The sequence below is a fragment of the Podarcis raffonei genome, chromosome 9, assembly GCF_027172205.1.
Source record: "Podarcis raffonei isolate rPodRaf1 chromosome 9, rPodRaf1.pri, whole genome shotgun sequence".
NCBI classification, from domain to species: Eukaryota; Metazoa; Chordata; class Lepidosauria; order Squamata; family Lacertidae; genus Podarcis; species Podarcis raffonei.
Genome location: NC_070610.1, coordinates 55,403,138 through 55,424,605, shown reverse-complemented (window position 1 = coordinate 55,424,605; position 21,468 = coordinate 55,403,138). Strand labels below are relative to the sequence as shown.

At 40.2% G+C, this 21,468-nt stretch overlaps 1 long non-coding RNA gene across 1 annotated transcript; it reads left to right on the top strand.

Moving 5' to 3' along the window:
• Positions 1 to 6,349: 6,349 nt before the first annotated feature.
• LOC128421233 (uncharacterized) lies at positions 6,350 to 21,066 on the top strand. Its single transcript, XR_008332269.1, has 3 exons — positions 6,350 to 6,860; positions 18,092 to 18,247; positions 20,937 to 21,066. It is a non-coding gene; the product is annotated as an uncharacterized LOC128421233 (long non-coding RNA).
• Positions 21,067 to 21,468: the final 402 nt, after the last annotated feature.

Genomic DNA, 21,468 nt, shown 5'->3' with positions numbered 1-21,468 from the left:
AATGGTTTGGCCATCCTGTAAGCAGGGGCGGGCTGTTACTGGGGAAATTTAGATGTTGCCAATTAGTGATTGACAGCCCTATTTGTTAAATACAAGGCACGCAGCAACGGACGTCCTCTTTCGCTGCATGCTTCAGATCATCCGCCCTCCCTTCCCTAATGTTAGGCTGTTTGCTTGACCTTGCTATTGCCTGTCATGGGGTCGTCTGCTTTGGGGCAGGGGCCCGGTAGGAATTTTGCCATTTGGCTGATTAGTGTGTACCACTTGGTTTTCGCCTACCGCGTAGCAAATCATCACAACTTGTAAGGTTTGCGGTTAGGCATTGGTCTGGAATTGGTTGCTGGGGGGTATGGATTCGGCTGTGCCTGCCCCTCCAAAATGCTGCTGATGGTGGAGGGGTATGGATTCAGCTGTGCCTGCCCCTCCAAAATGCTGCTGCTGCTGCTGAAGGGTTTTCCCGTTAAAGGAACCCAGGGGCTCCCCCATGCTTTTGTCCAAAACCCCCTGGCAAGGGGCTAGGGCCACGCAAGCCCTTGGGAGCATGCTGGGGAGAGGTGAGGCATGGTTCCCAGTCCCGTCTCTCTCCCCAGGTGACTTACCCTTCCTGACTTCATGGGGGGTGCGAATGTCAGAGCTGTCCCCGTGCGGGGGCAGTTAGTGCTACCAATGCCTAAGCAACCACTCACATTGCTGTATTTGAATAAAGTTGTGGCCAAAATTATACCAAAAACCTTAAACAAAAATTAAGTGTCAATTGTGTTTTTCTTGGGGGGGTGTCTTGGGGACCTCGACGCGCAATAGGTGTTTACTATAACTGGATTCACAGTTGTATCACTGTTTTGTTTATATATAAAGTATATTATACTGTAGTAAACTATGTTATTCTATACATATGTACAGATACATACACCAGGAGGCTGCTCCAAACAATTTTTTCATATGGTGTATCCCTTTGTGAAAATTGGCTTATAACTTTGAACTTGACTATGTATAATATTACACCACGTGATGAATTTTCTCTCTCCAGAGTTATTCTTACCTATTTTTGTAATTTTGTAACAAAAATATATATTTTTTTAAAGACATTGGCTCTTCTCTCTCTAAACTTTAGCTAGATCCTTCCTGGCCTCCTTCCTTCCACTTTTCCTGCCTCTAAACCATGTTTGTTATTTTCCTCTGATCTAGTCAGGAATCCTCTGGACAGAGACAGCCACCGATATATTTCTAAAAGCAGAATATTTTCCCAAGGTTAAAATAGAAAGGACAGAACCATTAATACATCACCTGCAGATACCTGGTCCATACGTGGTGGTACATCTCTAGGTTACTGTGAGGAAACTTTTTGCCAAGGCCTTTTGCCAAGATCAGGAAAGCTAAAGCTTTGCAAGATTGGGAAAACTAATGCTTTTTCCTTCCTGATTCCACATCTTTTCCCCATAGTAAAGCCCTACAGCTCAACCTCCTATTTCCATACAAAGCAACTCTTCACTTCTAGGACGCACCACTGCAATCTCGGCAATTGTAGCCATGCATGGTCCAGGCAACATTGGTGGCTTAGCTTGTGTAATGCAATATATTTCTGAAGCAACATGTCAACCTGCAAAAGTCATTGGGTTTTTATTATTATTATTCATAAACTGTTCTATGTGTTATAAATAAATAATAAATTTGTAACCCCATTGTGTTTATTTCTAGCGTTCCAGAGCAAAGACACGAATATTGGCTTTTTATTGGTTAGTGCTAAATGCCACAGAAGAACTCAAAGGTAAAAGAGGACTGGCCAAGCTCAATAGTCATGAAATATTGAATCTCAGTTGGAAAAGAGAAACAGAGAACTGAGGTGAGTTGGAATGGAGTCTGGTTGGCAGGCTGGCTGGAACCCTGAATAGGATCATTTCACACTACAACATTTTGTTTCAGATACCATTTGTATTATAATAGTTGTTGGTGATAGTACATAAAAGCTTCTGAAAATGCCTAACACTGAAGGAAAAAGCATTTCATGGGGATCAAAATTATTCATAAATCCCATTCTTTTGAGTCAGCAATGCTATCAGACCGTGCGATTTTCCAGTTAACAATATCAGCTCATAATTACATGTTTCCACTGTTCTTCATTGTACTAAGAAATCATGAACATTTCCAGATTTGCAGAGTCCTAGAGTGTTATCACATTCTAATTTGTTTGCTAAAATGACATTGAGCTGTATTCTTTTCCTATATAACTCCATGCTTGTATAAGGGCCGCACCTTAACTATTTTTTCATATCTTGACTCCAAAAAGCCGTGCTGTTTGCAAGGGATCAGTTGTGAGAAATTCCAGTGCATGTCATTCTAAGAACTGAATAGAAGATCAGTACATTCATTGTTCCTTTTTCTTTCTTCCTGGATTGTCCTAACCACTATTGTATGAAGTTGGTTTTTCCATTTAAGAATAGTTAAGCTTTTGTCTCTAAGTCTGCAGAACTGTGGGATGAGCTGGCAAACGCTTTGTTTGGGGTTAAGCATTGCCTTCCTGGAAAGTGCAGACATACATTGGCTCATCCTGTCCTGAAATTTCACAGATAAAGCGTATCACCACCACAAGGTAAGCTCTCAGCTATTATTACTGATAGAGCAATAAAGCTTCCACCTTCTTTATTCTCCACTTTGTCTAAAGATATATCCTATGCCAGGGATGAGGGCCCTCCAGAAGGTGCTGAAGTGCAACACTCCTCACCTGTAACCATTGGCTGTGCTAACTAGGGTTGTAGGACCACCACAATTGGACCACAGGTTCCCTATCACTGTACTATGTCAATGCTGTATTAGGACTCATTCTGTAGTAAATCAGTCCATGGGGAGCACACTAACACAATCATGTAAGGGGCATTGTGCCTGGTCCATGCAGATAAAGCTATCACTTTAGTCCACCATTGGTTGCCTTGAAGTGGTGGTTCTATGAGTTACATCTTCCATATGACTATCTCCACAAGCCCACTTGAGCTACTCCATGCAAAAAGGTTTTGTAATATCCGGTCTAGTCCCTATAAAAACATATCAAGAGAGCCAGTGTGGTGTAGTGGTTAAGAGCAATAGACTCGTAATCTGGGGAACCGGGTTCGCGTCTCCGCTCCTCCACATGCAGCTGCTGGGTGACTTTGGGCCAGTCACACTTCTCTGAAGTCTCTCAGCCCCACTCACCTCACAGAGTGTTTGTTGTGGGGGAGGAAGGGAAAGGAGAGTGTTAGCTGCTTTGAGACTCCTTCGGGTAGTGATAAAGCGGGATATCAAATCCAAACTCCTCCTCCTCTTCTTCTTCTTCTTCTTCTTCTTCTTCTTCTTCTTCTTCTTGGCATGTATACGATACACTGTTTTGTTTTGTTTTTTGTTTTTTTAAGACCAAGGCTCTTGAACAAATTTCTTATTTCATATGTGAAAATTTTATCTTCCCAGCATATGTAAATGGGAAAATGGACAATCTCCAGAGTGCAGTTACAGAAATATGTGTGTAGTGGGGACTTGCTTCACATCTGCAATTTCATTTCTCTAAACATGATTCCTGCACTCCTGGCATCTGGTTGTCTGAACTAACTCCATTGAGAAGCATTGCATTTGGTGTGACAGGAAAGCGACTGTGTTATATCTTTTGTGGCCTGTTCACACATACATGTCATCACTAGACAATACAGTCATCAACAAATGTGTAAATTTGCCTTCTGACTGATGTTTAGGCAATGGCCTAAATGTTGATGAAGAGTGAACCTTTTACAAATCTATGAACAGTGAGCTTTCAGTGTCACTCAGCACAGGAGCACAGGAAGTGTACTATAACTTGGTAAGTGTCCCAAAATAGTATTTCCAGAGGAGGAGAAGGAGTTAGAATTAATACAATTCTAATTATGACCCACTACAAACTCAACATAGGAAGCTGTCAGTGGACTGGTCCATCTGCCTCAGTATACACACTGAATAGCAGAAGTCCTCCAGGAATTCAAGCAGGGCTTTCACCCAGCCCCACCTGAATATGCCAGAATTGAATTTGGGTATTTCTGTAGGCAAGGCAAATGCTCTACCACAGAGCTACCCAAGACCTTCTTCACAGCCTATGGCCTTTCTAACTTCCCAAACTTAGGGTACAATGTTTCACCTGTAGAGATCTTAATCAAGAGATCAACACAGTTTTATCTAGTTTATAGGCTGTAAAATACATTGCTCTAGTATTATTGGGTAGGGGAATTTATCCTCTTCCTTGTCAGTAGAATTATGAACTGATTCTCAGACGCTCCAAGTGTCCCTATTTTCCAGGGAAGTCCCTGATTCAGATAAGCCATCCTGGTTTCTGATTTGATCCCAGAATGTCCCACTTTTCCTTAGGACGTCCCTATTTTCATTGGAGAAATGTTGGAGGATATGGAGTTATCTGACCCACGAGCCATCTGAAGGCAATCCTGTATAGGGAAGGTTTTTTAATGTTTTATTATGTTTTTATATATGTTGGAAGCTGCTCAGAGTAGCTGGGGCAACCCAGGAAGATGTGAGGGGTATAAATAGTAAAAAGTATCATTATGGAATGGAATGTCCCTATTTGGAGAAATGTTGGAGAATATGGATTCTGAGTCTTACTAATATTAGTCAATCAAAGGATTAGAAATGTTAATCTACCCAGAAGAGCATCCCACACTTAAGACTAATGACAAAGGAATGCAGCAGCCTCAACATGCCCCAAATGGCCACAATCATGAAACCATTGCATAAGTATTAAATATAATACCTATAGGTTTCAACAGGACAATTCATGAAAAGTGCTTTCAGGCTTTCAGCCAGTATTGGTATTGGTATAACTGGGTGCCATGATAAGATTAGATATTACGCTCAAACTCAGAGTGAAGAATCTGGCAGTGGAGGTAGAACGCAGCCATTTTGGCTTGTAGCCATCAATAGCATTAAATCATTCATTTTCCAGAGTATTCTATATCTGTAATCACAGGTTTACTTCAAATGCCTTCTGGTGGGTTGCAGATGTTACATCAAAATAGATTTTGGGGGACAACTACATTTTGGCATGTGCTTTTCACGGTATTCTAACATGTACAGAAGTACCCACCAAAATGCTCTGTGTAAATTATCTGTATGAGAACCTAAGTGTTGTTTTGCTTTTTCTTATGAGGCTGCATTAGAAAAGCTTTAAAAAATGGATGTAGCAACCCAGAGGAATCACTGTAGCTTGTATAAGTGCCCTAAGGGTCAAATGTCAGTGGAAAGAGCATGCTGAGATGGAGGTCAGCATCTACAAATGTTTTTGTAGACCCTGTGTTATGAACAATTGTGGAATTATTTGTGTCAGCCATTCACCCTGACACCACTGTGAACTCGCATCTTTGACTTATTAGACATAACATTCAGTTATTTTAGCAGTAGCACAAATTAACCTTGATCTCAGCCAAAGGCCAAGAAGCTATAACCCAAAGTTTATCTTAAGCTAAAGGTCCTCTTCCATGGTAGTAACCCCATTTTACTCCAGAGTAGGGATGGGGGAGGAATCAACTCAGTTCACATTTATCAAATTTGCATGTTCCAGAAACAATATGAGAACTGAAAAATGGACATCCTTCAAAATTTGCACTTACCCAATTTTTTGCAATGCGGTTCTCCAACCAATGTTTACCAAAAAAAAAGAATATATTACAGAATATAATATACAAAATTGCATAGTTCTAGGAAAGTTGCTTGCAGTGTGCACATTAGTCAAAACTGCATTGAAAAATATATTTATTAGAAGACATTTGCCCTAAAATGCTGAAGAATTCTATGAGGATGTAAAAAATAATAATTTGCAAATTGCATATATGTGGAGAACTGAATTTTTGATTGGAAAAATGGGAAATGGAGAGAACCCAAACTGACTGATCCTTTCACACTATTCCAGATTTTTATTCCTACTGGACATTTTCTGTGCTGATACATCCTCATGTTATGAAAGGGGGCAGAACTAACCTTGCTGCTTAAGAATTGTCTTAAAAATGGACATAGCTCTTTTTGGAGGATGTACTGTAGTCTGTAAAGCATGCAATAAAGAAAAGAAAACTTAACATTTTAGGGGAAAGTAGCTTCCTTTATCACTTTATTTCTGGACAGTTTTGCATCCATCAACAAAACTACCTCTATAAAAGTATAGGATCTCCGGATATTGTTGGTTTTATTTGTTTCCTTCAAAAGATTTTTATCCTTCCTTTCAAAAGAAATGCCTATGGCAGCTTGCAATCTGATTAATATGTTTAAAAACAGCATTATTATTATTATTATTATTATTATTATTATTATTATTAAAAAGACAACCATAAAAGACAACTGATAAAACACTGAAAAATCAGGCCGATAAATTTAACACTGGCTACAAATGAAGAAGCTGAGTTAATCAAAAGACCGCTCCTTAATAACAAAGCATAGCCCTAGAAATCTGAAAAAAATATGTGGAAACCTATGTTCATAAATTTAGTCTCAATATAATGGAAAAGTTAACTCAAGGCCACTTCCTGCATATCTCTAGCATGGCTTCGCTTCTCCCTTCAGGCTAGCAAGGCTTAATTTCCCTTTTGAACGACAGAGAATGGATACTACTGAATCCTGTGTGGAAGGAAAAGAACTATGCCTTGAAAACTAGAGCTCTTTAAAATCCCACTTAATCAGAACAGGGATTAGGAAAGTCCCAGTTTTCACTGAATTAAAGTATCGTCTCTCTGTGTTACAGGTATAAGAGGCTTCTCCATCCTCTTGGTGATAGCCATAGAAGCAGGCGCACACCCTCTCTGGAGAAGGCCCGGTGCAGATATTTCTTATTTGCTTAAAGCAATCCTTTTCCTGTACTTATATTAAATCAGGTAAAACAACTTCTTCTCTCCCGCAACTTGCTGGAGTCTGCATATTTCTACAGTACAGAACACACAAAGGGCAGATGATGTCCATCAAGACAAACTGGAATCCATAAGCTAGGGCTGTGTTGGGTCCAAGGTACATATTTGCTGTTTGCTAACTTTTTCTCCTATTTGAAATCCAGCAACTTCCCATTTTGCCTTTTGTTTTTATTTTATTTTTTTTAACTTCTTTTTATTCATTTTCTATAACCAAACAACAACAAAGAGAGAAAAAGAAAAATAGCCAACACATACCAAAGAAAAAAGAAAACATCAACCAAAACAAAACACCTAAACCAACCAAAAAACAAACATTAATTAACAATAAATAACGTTTGACTTCCCTCCATCTCGGTTTTGGGTTATGTGAATATTAAATCCATTCTGCAGTTTTTCATTTTTTAACGTAAACACATCGCAAAGGTTATATTAAACCTACTGTGATTTTTACATCTCTAGAATTTGTTTCCATATATGTTATGAATTTAGACCAATCGTCGATAAACCTTGTACCTTTTTGCTGTCTAATGTTCTGCATCATTTTTGCCAGATCCATATACTCAAATAATTTAATTTGCCAATCTTTAACGGTCGGGGTATTTGGGGTTTTCCAATTTTGTGCTAACAGAATCCTGGCAGCTACAGTTGCATATTGAAACATTATATAATCTTCTTTCTTAATCTCCTCTCCGATCATTCCCAGAAGGAAGGCTTCGGGCTTTTTGACAAAGGTGTATTTAAGTATTTTCTTTAGTTCGTTGTAGATGGAGTCCCAAAATTTTTTAACTTCTTCACATTTCCACCACATGTGGTAGAAGCTTCTCTCTTTAGATTTACACTTCCAACACCTTTTGTCACCAGTCTTATACATTTTTTGCAATTTCACAGGGGTGATGTACCAACGATACATCGTCTTTTCCATATTTTCTCTGAGGGCAGTACAGGCTGTAAATTTCATTCCTTTAGTCCACAACTTCGTCCATTTTTCAAAATCCAAATTATATCCAATGTCTATTGCCCATTTTACCATAACCTCTTTAACCTCTTCGTCCTTGGTGTCCCAATCTAATAGCTGATTATACATTTTAGATAGCAGTTTAGTTTTACTTTCTGTTATCTCTACCTGGAACTTTGATTTTTTCTCATTCATTCCAATCTTTTTATCTTTCTTCCATAAGGCATTAATTTGATGATACTGCAGCCAACCTGTTAATTTGCTTTTTAACTCTTCATAAGATCTAATTTTCCATCCTCTTTCCGATCTTTCCAGGAGGTCTTCATAGGTCAATCTCTCACCTTCCATGTTTGTTTGTTTTTTGGTAGTTAATATGTCAATAGGGGATAGCCACCAGGGGGTATTTTTTTCCAGTAGTTTTTTATTCTTTTCCCACGCTTCTAACAGTGTTCCTCTGATGATGTGGCTTGAGAAGCCTTTATGCACCTTTTTCTTATTCTGCCAGAGATAAGCATGCCAACCAAATCTTAAATCGAAGCCTTCTAAGTCTAGCAGATCTGTGTTTTTTAAAGTGACCCATTCTCTAAGCCAACAAAGGCACGAGGCTTCATAATACAGTCTCAGATTTGGGACCGAGAATCCTCCTCTGTCTTTTCTGTCCGTTAACAGTTTAAATCTAATTCTCGGTCTTTTACCTTGCCATATAAATTTAGAGAGAATTTTTTGCCAATTTTTAAATATTGCACTTCCTCTAATCACTGGGACATTTTGGAAGAAAAATAAAAGTTTCGGTAGTATACACATCTTGGTTGCAGCCATTCTGCCTGACCAGGAGAGTTTTATCCTATTCCAAGTATCTAGTTCCTTTTGGATTTCCTTCCAGGTGTTTGTATAGTTATCAGCCATTAAGTTTATATTTTTCATCGTTAGCCACACTCCTAGATATTTTATCTTTTTTTGCTTCTTTGATTCCCGATTGGAGTTCTAGCTGCCTCCTTAGATCTTCTCCCATATTCTTAACCATCATTTTAGTTTTAGTTTTATTTAACTTGAAGCCCGCTACTTTCCCAAATTCCTCTAGAAGTACCAGAACTTTGTCAGTACTCTGTATCGGGTCCTCAACTGATATTACCAGGTCATCCGCGTATGCTTTCAGTTTGAATTCTTTCACCCCAATTCTAATTCCTCGTATCTCAGATGTTTTCCTTATCTTATCTGCAATTACTTCCAACACCATTATGAAAAGAAGCAGTGACAAGGGGCAGCCTTGTCTCGTACCCTTTGAAATTTCGAATGTGTCAGATAAGTTGTTATTAATAATCAGTTTTGCTCTTTGATTTGAGTAAATTGTTTTGATTCCCTCCATGAAAGCACCTTCTATCCCTGCTGTCTCCATACACTTTAATAGGAATCGCCATGATACATTATCGAATGCTTTTTCTGCATCGATAAAAATTAATGCTGCAGGAATTTCGTTCTTCTTTTCCAAGTATTCGATGATATTTATTATATGCCTAACATTGTCTTTTAATTGTCTATTAGGAAGGAATCCAGCTTGATCCGTATGTATTGCATTTTTTAGATAATTCTTAAGTCTGTTTGCCATTATCTCAGCAAATATTTTGTAATCATTGTTAAGAAGTGATATCGGTCTGTAATTTTTAATGTTTAATTTGTCTGAGTCTGCTTTAGGTATCAGCGTTATGTGAGCATCTTTCCAGGAGTCCGGTATCTTCCCTCCTTGTAGAATATTATTCATTACCTCACATAACACCGGGGCTAAGTATTCTTTGAGAACTTTATAGTATTTGGCCGATAATCCATCTGGACCTGGTGCTTTCCCTAGTTTCGTTCTCTTTATTGTTTCCTGAACTTCATCTACTGTTGTGCACTTATTCAGTTGGGTTTTCTCTTCCTCCGTTATAGATGTTATTCTGTTATTTTCTAGATATTTTCCTATTTCTATTATGTCTTCTTCTTCTTTCTGGTAAAGTTTTTCAAAGAATTTTAGGAAATTTTTCTTTATTTCATTTGGTTCTTCCACAAGCCTTTCTTCTATTTTTATCTTATTAATCACATTTTGCTTTTTGCTTTTTCGTAGTTGCCAGGCCAGGAATTTCCCTGTTTTGTTTGCTGATTCGAAGAATTTTTGCCTCATTGATTTGATTCTCCATTCGACTTCTTGGTTAATTAGCATTGAATATTGTGATTGTAACAATTTGGATGTTTGTTTGGTCTGTTCATCACTAGGATTTATTATTAATTTTTTCTCACAATCTCTTAATTGGGTCAGGATTTCATCTTTCTTTTGTTCTCTTATTTTTTTCCTATGGCTATTTTGTTGAATTAAAAAGCCTCTTAACACCGCCTTGCTGGCGTCCCAAACTGTGTCAATATTTGTCTCCTTATTAAGGTTTAAGTCAAGGAAATCTTTTAAGGTTTTTTTGGCCTTCTCAATTACCTCCTCATTTTCAAATAGATATTCGTTCATTCTCCATCTGTACACACCCTGAACTCCACACTTAATTTCCAAGGATATTGAGTTATGATCAGAAAGGGTTCTGGGTTGTATTTCACATTTTTCAACTCTTGTTACTAATTCTCTTGATACCCAAATCTGGTCTATTCTACCCCAGCTCTGATGCGGCTCTGAGAAGTATGTAAATTGTTTTGTCAGTGGGTTTTTGTGTCTCCAAATGCCCGTCAAGTCTAAGTTTTCTTCAAGGTTTTTAAATGATCTTGGTAGTTTCCCTTGACTCAATTTTTTCTTTTTTGCACTTCTGTCTAACTCTGGTATTGGAACTCCATTTAAATCACCTAGTAGGATCAATTTATGAGGCTCTAAATCCAGTAATATTTGTTCCAGTTTTTTGAAAAATTCTGCTTTATTCGTGTTTGGGGCATAAACATTTACCACATTTAATTTTTCTCCCTGGTGGTTAATCTGTATCCCCATGATTCTCCCTTCCTCATCTTTGCATATTAATTTGGGGTCCCCTTTTTCTTTTGCATATATCACCACTCCTCTTTTTTTGTTTATATCTGAATTAATAAATTCAACCCCCAACCTTTTGTTTATCAACTTGCCTTTTGTTTTTAAATGAGACGTTTTCTAAGCAAAATTCACATTTTGAGCATAAAATTTTAAACTCCCAGATTAAAAATACAAATCTTTCTTGAATATATCTTGATTATTTTGATTCTGGCACACTTCACATAGGGACTCTAATCAGCTGTGAATTGTACAATATCTTCTGAAGTGAACATGACCTTCAGGTGAACATGTGGGTCGACAGAGTGAACAACCAGCCACTTCACTCCTCCCCTATACCTGCTGCTGTCATTTTATCCTGAACTAAGCTATGCTTTGATTTAGAAGAATGTCTGGACCCAAAATCATGTTATGTCTCCCACAAACAAACTATGAGCAGTAAGCCAAGATCAAACCTTGACTACAACTCCATGGTCCGTCTGGAGCAAGAAAGATCATGAGCTTGGATTCCCACATAGTACTTAGCCGAGCCATGACTGGGCTGTGGGTTGCCCAGCAGCTGCCGGACCTGGGAAGGAGCAAAGCAGCCAAAATTTTCACTCTGCATCCTCACATCCTTGCTAATTCACACTTAGCCATGGTTTGGGTCAAGGCTGATATGAAAACTAGGCCATAGGCAATATTTGGACAACAACTGGAGAATATCCAAGCACCAGAGAATATTTCACATTAAAATTCACAAAGAAATATTTTGATTAAGAATTTGGAGGTGTTGGAATGAAGATCCATATCAGTTCTATTTTTGGTGCACTGGCTTAATAAATGATTTCTTTGTTATCCATTTATTGGTCCTTTGTCCTGTCTCTGGCCTTCTTGAAAATGCCTGTGGATGTGTTTGCAATTATTAATTTTGGGGTAAAGGAAAAAAAAACTTTGTAAAACTTTCATAATTACTTAAGTCTCATAATTAGAGGTGGAGTTGACGATCTTTTATGTTATTTATGCTTTGCTCTTTAAAACCTAAATTGAAAAAACAAAGCAGGCAGCTTGTTTATATCCAAAAATACTGCCAAGATTAATTCTTACGCTACCAGACCTGGAACTTGATTAAAATGTCTTAATTAAAACTGACCTATAAGGCAGAAAATAGAGTGTGTGTGTGTGCGTGTGTGCATGTGTGTGTGAGAGAGAGAAAGAGAACGAACTTTGATTTATTGAAAACTCTAAACTTGCAGTACACTGTAAAAGACAGTGATGGTTTATAGTTTGACAAGGTAATCCATCCCAAATAAGTAATATGTTGAATACCTTCAGGCAATACGTATGTGGTGGTCTTTGTCCTCGAATGAATGGCTGGAGCCACATTGTTCTCTTTTAGACAAAGCACAGCTTTTTATCTCTGCAAGAACTGGCCAAAATTCTCATTAGGCTTTTGAAAAAGAATATATTCTAGGGAAGGATGTGAAGAGGACACAGGGGGCTGCAGGCAGAGAGCATCCAATGAGAGCATCCAATTCTGCTCACAGGAACTGGCAATCCACCCATTGTGTCTGAGTTGATGCCAGATCATACAGAAGCTCTGTCTAGAGAGTTTCATTTTGTGTGGCTGTTTCATACATGAGAGACATAAACTGGTGGCCAGAGCAATCCAACCCACCCACCCTGACTCACACACACACTGGGCTGGGGGGTTGTACAAAGGGCAGAGTTCCTTTTGCTCAGCTCTCCCCCCTCATCTGGCAACCAAGAGCCACAGAACGTAAGGGCAGAAGGAACGCTGGTAGGTTCTCTGCCAGCATTGGCCAGCAAAAATGCCCCCAAACAGGGCATTGCAATAGGGAAGAGGTGGGGCTGAACTGGCATTGGGCCTGATCTGAGCAGTATCACACAGATGCACTGGGCCCAATCTGGACTCAAATCACTGCACCAGCCTGGAGCTGGGATCAGACCCAATCATCCTGCCCACTATCTTCCACCACAGCTCCCATAAGCAGCTGGGCTGTGTATGCAGTAGTGACTCTTCCACTCCACAAAACCCTACCAGGGTGGGTGTGTATTGCACCCTGATTAATTAACTAGGAAAATGTATCCCTAGGAATTAATTTACTAGGAAAATGTAACGTGTGTGTGTGTGTGTGTGTGTGTGTTTTGTATACCAGCCTTCATCCAAAGATCACATGGCAGTTCACATCATAAAAATACAAAATCAAAACGCAAATGAACATCATAAAACCATAGCAAAACAAACCAATAACTCCCTCTTCTGCAGACCCATGTTAATCAGCCCTAGTTGAAGAGAAATGTTTGCACCTGGCACCTAAAGATCTACAATGAAGGTGCCAGGCGAGCCTACTTTTTAATTTTATATTTAAATTACAGCATCATGTGTATTCAGCTTGATAGAGTCTCTCACTAAATAGGGGCTTCTCATCCGGCTGCCCGGACTGCAATGGTCCACTTGCCCCTTTGCCCAATGATGTTGCAGGCACAGAGTAATGAGTAGGTATGATGTGCATTTGCCCTCACAGTATCACTTGTGGGGAGAATAAAAGCGCCATAATCCTGAAAGCTGCCATCTCCAGTTGCCCCATTCAGCTGTATGGCACTGCTCCAGTATTAAATGGTTCAGAAGTTAGCAGTCAATGACTTTTGAAGAAGACATTATAATATGACCTAGTTCTTTATGGGGGTGGGGAAAATACTCTAGTTTGCAGTGCAGTGATCCCCGCCGTTCAAGGTTTGGAAGTGAGATGTTGAGCCTGTTTATTCCAAATGGCCCTGAGGACAAGCTTAGATTTGTTTTCCCCCTAATTGTTATTATATTAATTTTAAGATGTGTTTGATCAGAGCAATGCTACCAACAAACTGAAATTATGTGTAAATTATACATCCTCCACTAAGACAAGATTGACAGCGGTGCGGATATGCATATTTAATGGCAAGGTGCCAGCTGCCGACGCTTTGGAATAAAGATTAAGATTTAGCACATATCTAGCACTGTGACCTCAGTAAGACGTGGCTGCTGCGTCAGCAGGGCCAGCCCAGCCATTGGACAGAGTGAAGCAGCCAATTCAGGGACAGGATTAGGAATGCCAAAAGACTTTCCTGAGCCCAGAACACTGTATGTGGATTGAGCATTCTGCAAGCCCGCTCCTGGCATTGGCTCCCAGTACGTTTCCGAGCACAATTCAAAGTGTTGGTGCTGACTTTTAAAGCCCTAAACAGCCTCGGCCCAGTATACCTGAAGGAGCGTCTCCACCCCCATCGTTCTGCCCGGACACTGAGATCCAGCACCGAGGGCCTTCTGGCGGTTCCCTCATTGCGAGAAGTGAGGTTACAGGGAACCAGACAGAGGGCCTTCTTGGTAGTGGCGCCCGCCCTGTGGAACGCCCTCCCATCAGATGTGAAGGAAATAAGTAGCTATCTTATCTTTAAAAGACATCTGAAGGCAGCCCTGTTTAGGGAAGTTTTTAATATTTAATGCGGTATTGTTTCTAACACTCGATTGGAAGCCGCCCAGAGTGGCTGGGGAAACTCAGCCAGATGGGCTGGGTATAAATAATATATTATTATTATTATTATTATTATTATGGGGAAGATGAAGGCGTCCAGTTGCGCCATTGAAGATGCACCATGGTGCTGGGGAAGATGAAGGCGTCCAGTCGCGCTGTTGCAGATGCAATAGTCACTGCTGTGGATGCACAACCTGACTTTCTGTCTCCAGGTGCTGCAGTTGTCTGTAAGGGATTCCCCCAGGCAATCTATTGATAAGTGCTGCTGCTTACCGAATTTTTCGCTCCGTAAGACATACTTTTTTCCTCCTAAAAAGTAAGGGGAAAGGTGTGGTGGGAGTGTAAAAAGGTGAAAGGCTTCTGGGAAATGATATATAATAATTGAAAAAGATGTTGAAATATACGTTTATTAAGAAACCAGAGGCCTTCTTATTGGGATTGGTAGGAAATGAGATAAGTAAGAAAGATTGTAAACTTTTTCAATACGCAGTTACAGCAGCGAGAATACTTCTGGCCCAAAAATGGAAACAAGAAGAAATACCGACGGTGGAAGAATAGAGATTGAAATTGACTGATTATGCAGAATTGGACAAATTAACGGGGAAGATTCAGTATCAACGAGACCAAAAGTTCATCGAGGACTGGGGAAGATTTACAGATTATCAGAAAGGCATATGTGATGAACAGATAACGTTTGTTGGTTTTCAAGTGACTCTGTGAAAAATAGAGAAATATTGTAAAAAAGAGAATAGGAGGGAAGGAGATATCTAAAGGCAATACTAAGTTAAGAAATGCGTTAATAATATAGATGCAAACGAAAGATCGGCAGAGGAGCTGAGGGAAGTCAAAAAAGAAATGAATGTGTGATAAAATGTGAGTTGATTGTATAAAAAATTGTTGGAAAATGAATAAAAAATATTATTTAAAAAAAGTAAGGGGAAAGGTTTGTGCGTCTTATGAAGTGAATGCTGCGTGGAGGAGGGACAGATGGGAGCCATAGCTCTTGTCCATCCCTCCTCCACCGCTCACTTTAAAACAGCAAAGTGGGACAGGAGCCGCTTACAAGTAAAGCAAGCACAGCGGGAGCTGTGTAATCCCTCCACCTCTGTGCTCAGCTACCCCATTGGGATAGGCGCACATGCACCACCTCCTTGAGACGATGCTTGCATGGGCGACGTGCCGCCACACAAGACCCTCCCTCTGCCATTGGTCTTGCTGGAACAGTAGTGCCCTCCTTTGCAGAAGTGTGAAATTTGAAGGGCAGCTGTGGTTTGGTCCTTGTGTTGTGTACAAAGGTGTGAATTAGGTAGGTTTGACTTTAAATGGGAATTGAATCAGATTTCTCCTTCATTCCTCCCTCGTATGAAAGTCCCCAGAGCTCTCTGCAATGGCTTTATTAAAATAATTGTGTAGGGCCAAACCATACAGTCCTTAGAGCTAAGGGACTCAATGTGGGAAGCTCATATATTTCCATTGCCTACCCCCCTTACTAGGGGATAAAGTCTCTCTTCATTTGTTAATGACAGTGATGATGGTTCTTAATGCCACTGTTGACTTTACATGGGTGAAATATTATTCTGATATACCGGTAGTTTATTAAATAGTTTAGTACAACATTTGATTCAGAATATTTTTTTTTCTTGAAAACTAGGTGTGTCTTATGGAGCAAAAAATACGGTAAATACATTTATTAACCAAGCCTACCTTGCAGGTATATAAAAGGGGAAGGGGAGGAAAATAAACGCAACCATAAGAAAGCAAAACAACAAAAAAATTTTTCCTCTTCCAGTAGCACCTTAAAGACCAACTAAGTTAGTTCTTGGTATGAGCTTTCGTGTGCATGCACACTTCTTCAGATACACTGAAACAGAAGTTGCCAGATTCTTCTATATAGTGAGAAGGTGGGGAGGGGTATTACTCAGAAGGGTGGTGGGAATGGGTGATTGGCAGATAGCTGTGATGAGCCTGTTGACGACTCTAATGACTGCAATAGGTCTTACAGGAAAAAGCAAGGGGTGAGAAGGTGAAAAATGGCTTTGTCATGTATAATGAGATAAGAATCCAGTGTCTTTGTTCAGACCAGGTCTCTCCATGGTTTTAAGTTTGGTAATGAGTTGCAATTCAGCAGCTTCTCTTTCCAGTCTATTTCTGAAATTCCTTTGTAGTAAAACAGCTACTTTGAGATCTTGTATAGAATGTCCTGGGAGATTGAAGTGTTCTCCTACTGGTTTCTCCTACTGGTTTTTTTAAGAAAGCAAGTTACAGATATATGGAAACATAAGAATTGCAGAGTTGGGAGGGACCACAAGAGTCATCTAGTCCAACCCACTCCAATGCATGAATCTTTTGCCCAACATGGGACTCAAACCCACAACCCTGAGATGAAGAGTTTCATGCTCTACCAACTGAGCTATATGCCACACAGCACATAGCTGGCATCGCTCCCATAGGAGGCAGTGATGGCCACCAGATTGGATGGCTTTAAAAGAGAATTAGGACAAATCCATGGTCGGAGGCAGTCTGCTTCTAAATACTAGTTGCTTGAAACCAGAGTAGAGGAAAGTGCTATAGCACTTAGGTCCTGCATGCAGACTTCTTGTAGGCTTCTAGTTGGCCACTGTGAGCATGCGGCAGCTAGACTGGTGACTGGGAATGGCCGCCAGGACCACATAACACCAGTCCAAAGACCTGCATTGGCTCCCAGTAAGTTTCCGAGCACAATTCAAAGTGTTGGTGCTGACTTCTAAAGCCCTGAACGGCCTTGGCCCAGTATACCTGAAGGTATACACCCACCCCCATCATTCTGCCCGGACACTGAGGTCCAGCTCCAAGGGCCTTCTGGCGGTTCCCTCGCTGCGAGAAGTAAGGTTACAGGGAACCAAGTAGAGGGCCTTCTCGGTAGTGGTGCCTGCCCTGTGGAATGCCCTCCCTTCAGATGTCAAGTAAATAAACAACTGACTTTTAGAAGACATCTGAAGGCAGCGCTGTTTAGGGAAGTTTTTAATGTTCGATTTTTATCGTATTTTTAATATTCTGCTGGGAGCCTCCCAGAGTGGCTGGGGAAACCCAGCCAGGTGGGTGGGGTATAAATGTATATTATTATTATTATTATTATTATTATTATTATTATTATTACTACTACTACTACTACTACTACTACTACTACACTGGGCTGATCCAGCAGGTCTCTTCTTATGTTATTGTGTAATGTCATTCACAGATCATGTAAGGAAAGCCAGAAAAATTGCCTTCTTGCTATAACTGCAATGTTTCATAGTCAGTTGGCAGTAAGGAGCTACCCACCCTATTCCTGTGACTGCAATTTATGCAATTCACTGTTTTTAACTCTGAAATTTAAATTGCTGTAACCCACCCTTGGGCCCTGTAGTGAAGGGCAGGCAATAAATGTGATGACAACAGCAACAATTTTCACAGTTGGGATGACTCCTTTTGGATCTGTAAGAACCATGAAAACGGTAGCTGATGTCATTCATGTATCACTGGCTCATGTCGTACATTTTTCCACACGGGCCAGGGAATAAGCACATTGCTAAGTACTTACAAAACACGAACCCTGATAGCTGTCACTCATCCTCATCAAAATGTTATGAATTCTATTCAGGGATATTTTTAGATCAGTTGGCATGGCCGGTTTTGTCTCCATGAAATGTTCATGAGATGTTCCAGGAGACATGCCACGTAAACTCCATTAATATCGTCAATGCTTGTTGTTTTTCAGACATGTTGCAAGCAAGGAACGACCAACTCTGTGAAAGGAAAAGCACAGTTCATATGAAACATTTCTTGTGTGAATGTGCCTTCACATAGCACTGCAGAGCAGAGACAGAACAACCTCATGAACTTGTCTTTACTCTCAGAGATTGTTCACTCTAGGGTAATACCACACATATTTGCTTCCGCTTGAAATTATAACAAATGTAACCATTATAAGCAACTTACCTTGCTTGCTTCTACAAAATGTGACCTGTATTTCTAGAGCTATAGATGTCTCACTATTCCTTTTAATTCTTTGCCAACAGCTCCATCTTCAGGCTTCACTCAGCAAATGCTATGTCTATTTTTAAATTCCCAAATGCTCAGGAAAGAGTTTTGAAGTGTTTTTGTTTTTCTCCTCAATTCTGCAGACTCTTAAACATTTTTAATGGGGTGGGACATCTAGACAATGCCGAATTACGCTTAAACTAAAAATACATGCAGATTAAATGATGAAAGGGAGATTACTCTCCAGTTTGGCCTCTAGGTTGGACTATGGGACTATTGTCACACACTTTTTAACAAATCAAAGTAAATATATGGCTACAAGTTTAATTTGGTATCCTGTTGCCTTGGGACATGTGTCAAAGAAAATACTGTGTGTGGAATCCAGCTGGTGACCTTCAATTCATGGAAGAAGTTGAGAGATCCACTTGGTCCAATTCTTGCCCATTTGCTCCCCCTGAAGCCCCTTGTGCCAGCTCCCAGCAAGGAGGGAGAAGAAATTTGATTCAGTTTGCATATGAAGGTGACTCTACTTAATTTACAATTTCTGAAACAAAAGATGAACCAAAACACAGTCATCCTTTCAAATTTGCAACTTCCCTAATTTTTGCAATACAGTTTTCCAGTCAAGCAAAGTGTACAAAAATGCATATATTAGTGAAAAACATAATACAAAAATGTGTATACACACAAAGCTGTGTATATTAGGAGAAATGCACGCTAAAAAGTTGACAGATTTTCATCAGGTCCTTAAAAAAATATTGCAAACTGTGTGGAAAACAGAACTTATGAGTAGAAAAATGAGAAACCAGAATTGGCAGATCTTTCCATCCCTATGTTCCATCCTCTCCTGCAGAGTCCTCCAGCTTTCTGCAGATGGATTTTAAGTGTGCAGTGGGCTTTGGGAAGAAGGAGAATTGTCAGAAATCCCCTTCCATCCTTGTCCATTACAGATGCCTCTGCTGAATCAAAACCCCTTCCCAGGAGGGCAAGGGCACCAACTAGATTCCACCCTAAGGAAATCTGTTACGAAAACTGAGGTCCACTTCCAGCAGAAACCAGTGGATCCAGGCAATGGTCTACTGCTCTTTCCTAGGTAACGAGAGTGAGAGAAGGGTTCAAAACCACATAGAAGGCTGAGCTGAAAATCAAATCCTGCTATCATTCACATTTCAAAATCTTCTTCACTTTGAAGTTCTTTGCACATAAACAGAGCTTTTCCTCCCATTGTTTGTCGGCATATCGGAAGCATTAGGAAGCTTTTATTTTGTCCTGTTGCTTTAAAGTAGCCTTTGAAGCGATTACCATGTGTTTTCAGAATGACAGTTAACGAGCTTCCCTCAAAGAGATATCGCAGGAAAAGGTGAGATTACAACTCGACTATAATGCAAAATGTTTCTAGAGAACAGATAAGTTTGTGGCTTGCTATCCATTGTTTCTCAAGCCATGTTTTCCTAACCTGCTTTATCAGTGGCTAGAATGGGGAGCTTTGCCAACTGACCACCAATCTGGTCCTTCAAGGGTTTTGATGGTAGCCCAAAACCACACATTGCTCTGGTGGGGCCCTGAGAACTGGGCTCCTCTTTCTCTTTAGGTGCTGGCTCTCTCTTCTTCTTTTTTCCCTATTGCCCTTGATTTTGAAAAGAAATGCTGGCACAAAAGAGACCAAAGACACATATGGTGCTGGCCTAGGCAATAATGGCAACGGACCCATCAGACAATGCTTCCAATCCCATGGCCACAGACCACCCCATCTGCACAGTTGCAGCAAACTACTGCTAGCGCAACATCTGCCCTTCCGTTATTACATGCTCAGCTTAACATATTCCAGAATCACCATTCAGTCTGTAGCTGGCGGGGCGGTGGTTGGGGGGGGCGTTGCGTACCAGCGAGGCCTAGACAGACATGCCGCAGCAGCCTCTCTGGGGATTTAACTGGAGTCGGATTTGCCATAGTCTATTAAGTACACGTTCCTTCGGTACATGTGCGACTAATCTACTTTTAATTGAACTCCATTGTTTCCTTGTGTTTAGTAAACAAATGTGCATAGGTGCAGAAGCTGCTGCTTGTTTACTGCACAAACAGAATGCAGCTTGCGAGAGCTTTCGGGAGGCTGTGCTGGCAGGCACTGGAAAAACACAGAATGTTTAATGCACAGGCATATTCTTTTCTTTACACTTTTTTATTTTTTAAAAAAACTTTTTTCCTGGACATTTTGCTGCCCAGCTGTTTATTGCATGCAATTTTAACAGCTGAGCACAGGCGTATTGGAAGATCTTGTTCCAAACCCAGAAACTAGCTGTGCCAAAATGTCTTTTCCTTTGCGCTGAACAGCAAGCTTTCGCAGACACATTTATTGGCGTTATTCTGCCTTGCAAACTGAGATTTATCCCTCCCCTCTCTTCTGCATATCCTTAAAGCAAGTAGCTGACCATACTTAATTTTATTTCTGCCATTTTTATCAACACCCGAATAACATTACCCAATGCAAACCTAATCGCTAGCATGCTTCCTTGTTTTATTTCACTGCTTTTCCCTATAGCATATCCTTACAGCCACTAAAAGGAATTTTCTTCTCTATCCAGGTGCTGCAAAGAGCTGGAAGAAATGAGCTTTGTTAAGCTCAGAATCGGGTGTTATTTTTTACTTTTGTTGGACATGTACAACCAGATACTCTACAGTTTTACACAGAAGCAAGTCCACTTGACTTCTTGATTTCTACAGTATTAACCCCTACTAAGTGTGCATAAAGCTGCAATTTTCAGAACTTTTAGAAAACCTACCAATTCAGCCTTGTAACTTAACAACTTACCTGGTCACTAGAGGTGACCAGGAATTCCATACAGGTGAGTGTGCAGGCTGAAGGAAGGGAGTCAGATTGTTCCATTCCTCCTCTGTCAACTTGTTTGGTTTCACTGTTAGTAATGGAAGCAAGTAAGTCTTTCTCTACAACCAGCATGGAAATGGAGTATGATGGAAAGAGATCATCCTCTACCCATCTGTCTACTTGGTAGAAGGCTTTTTAAATCTCTTTTTACTAATCTAATATCCTGTGTTTCTATGCTGTCTGAAGAGCGGTGGAGGCTTTCCTCCTGACAGCCAGCATGGAAACACAGG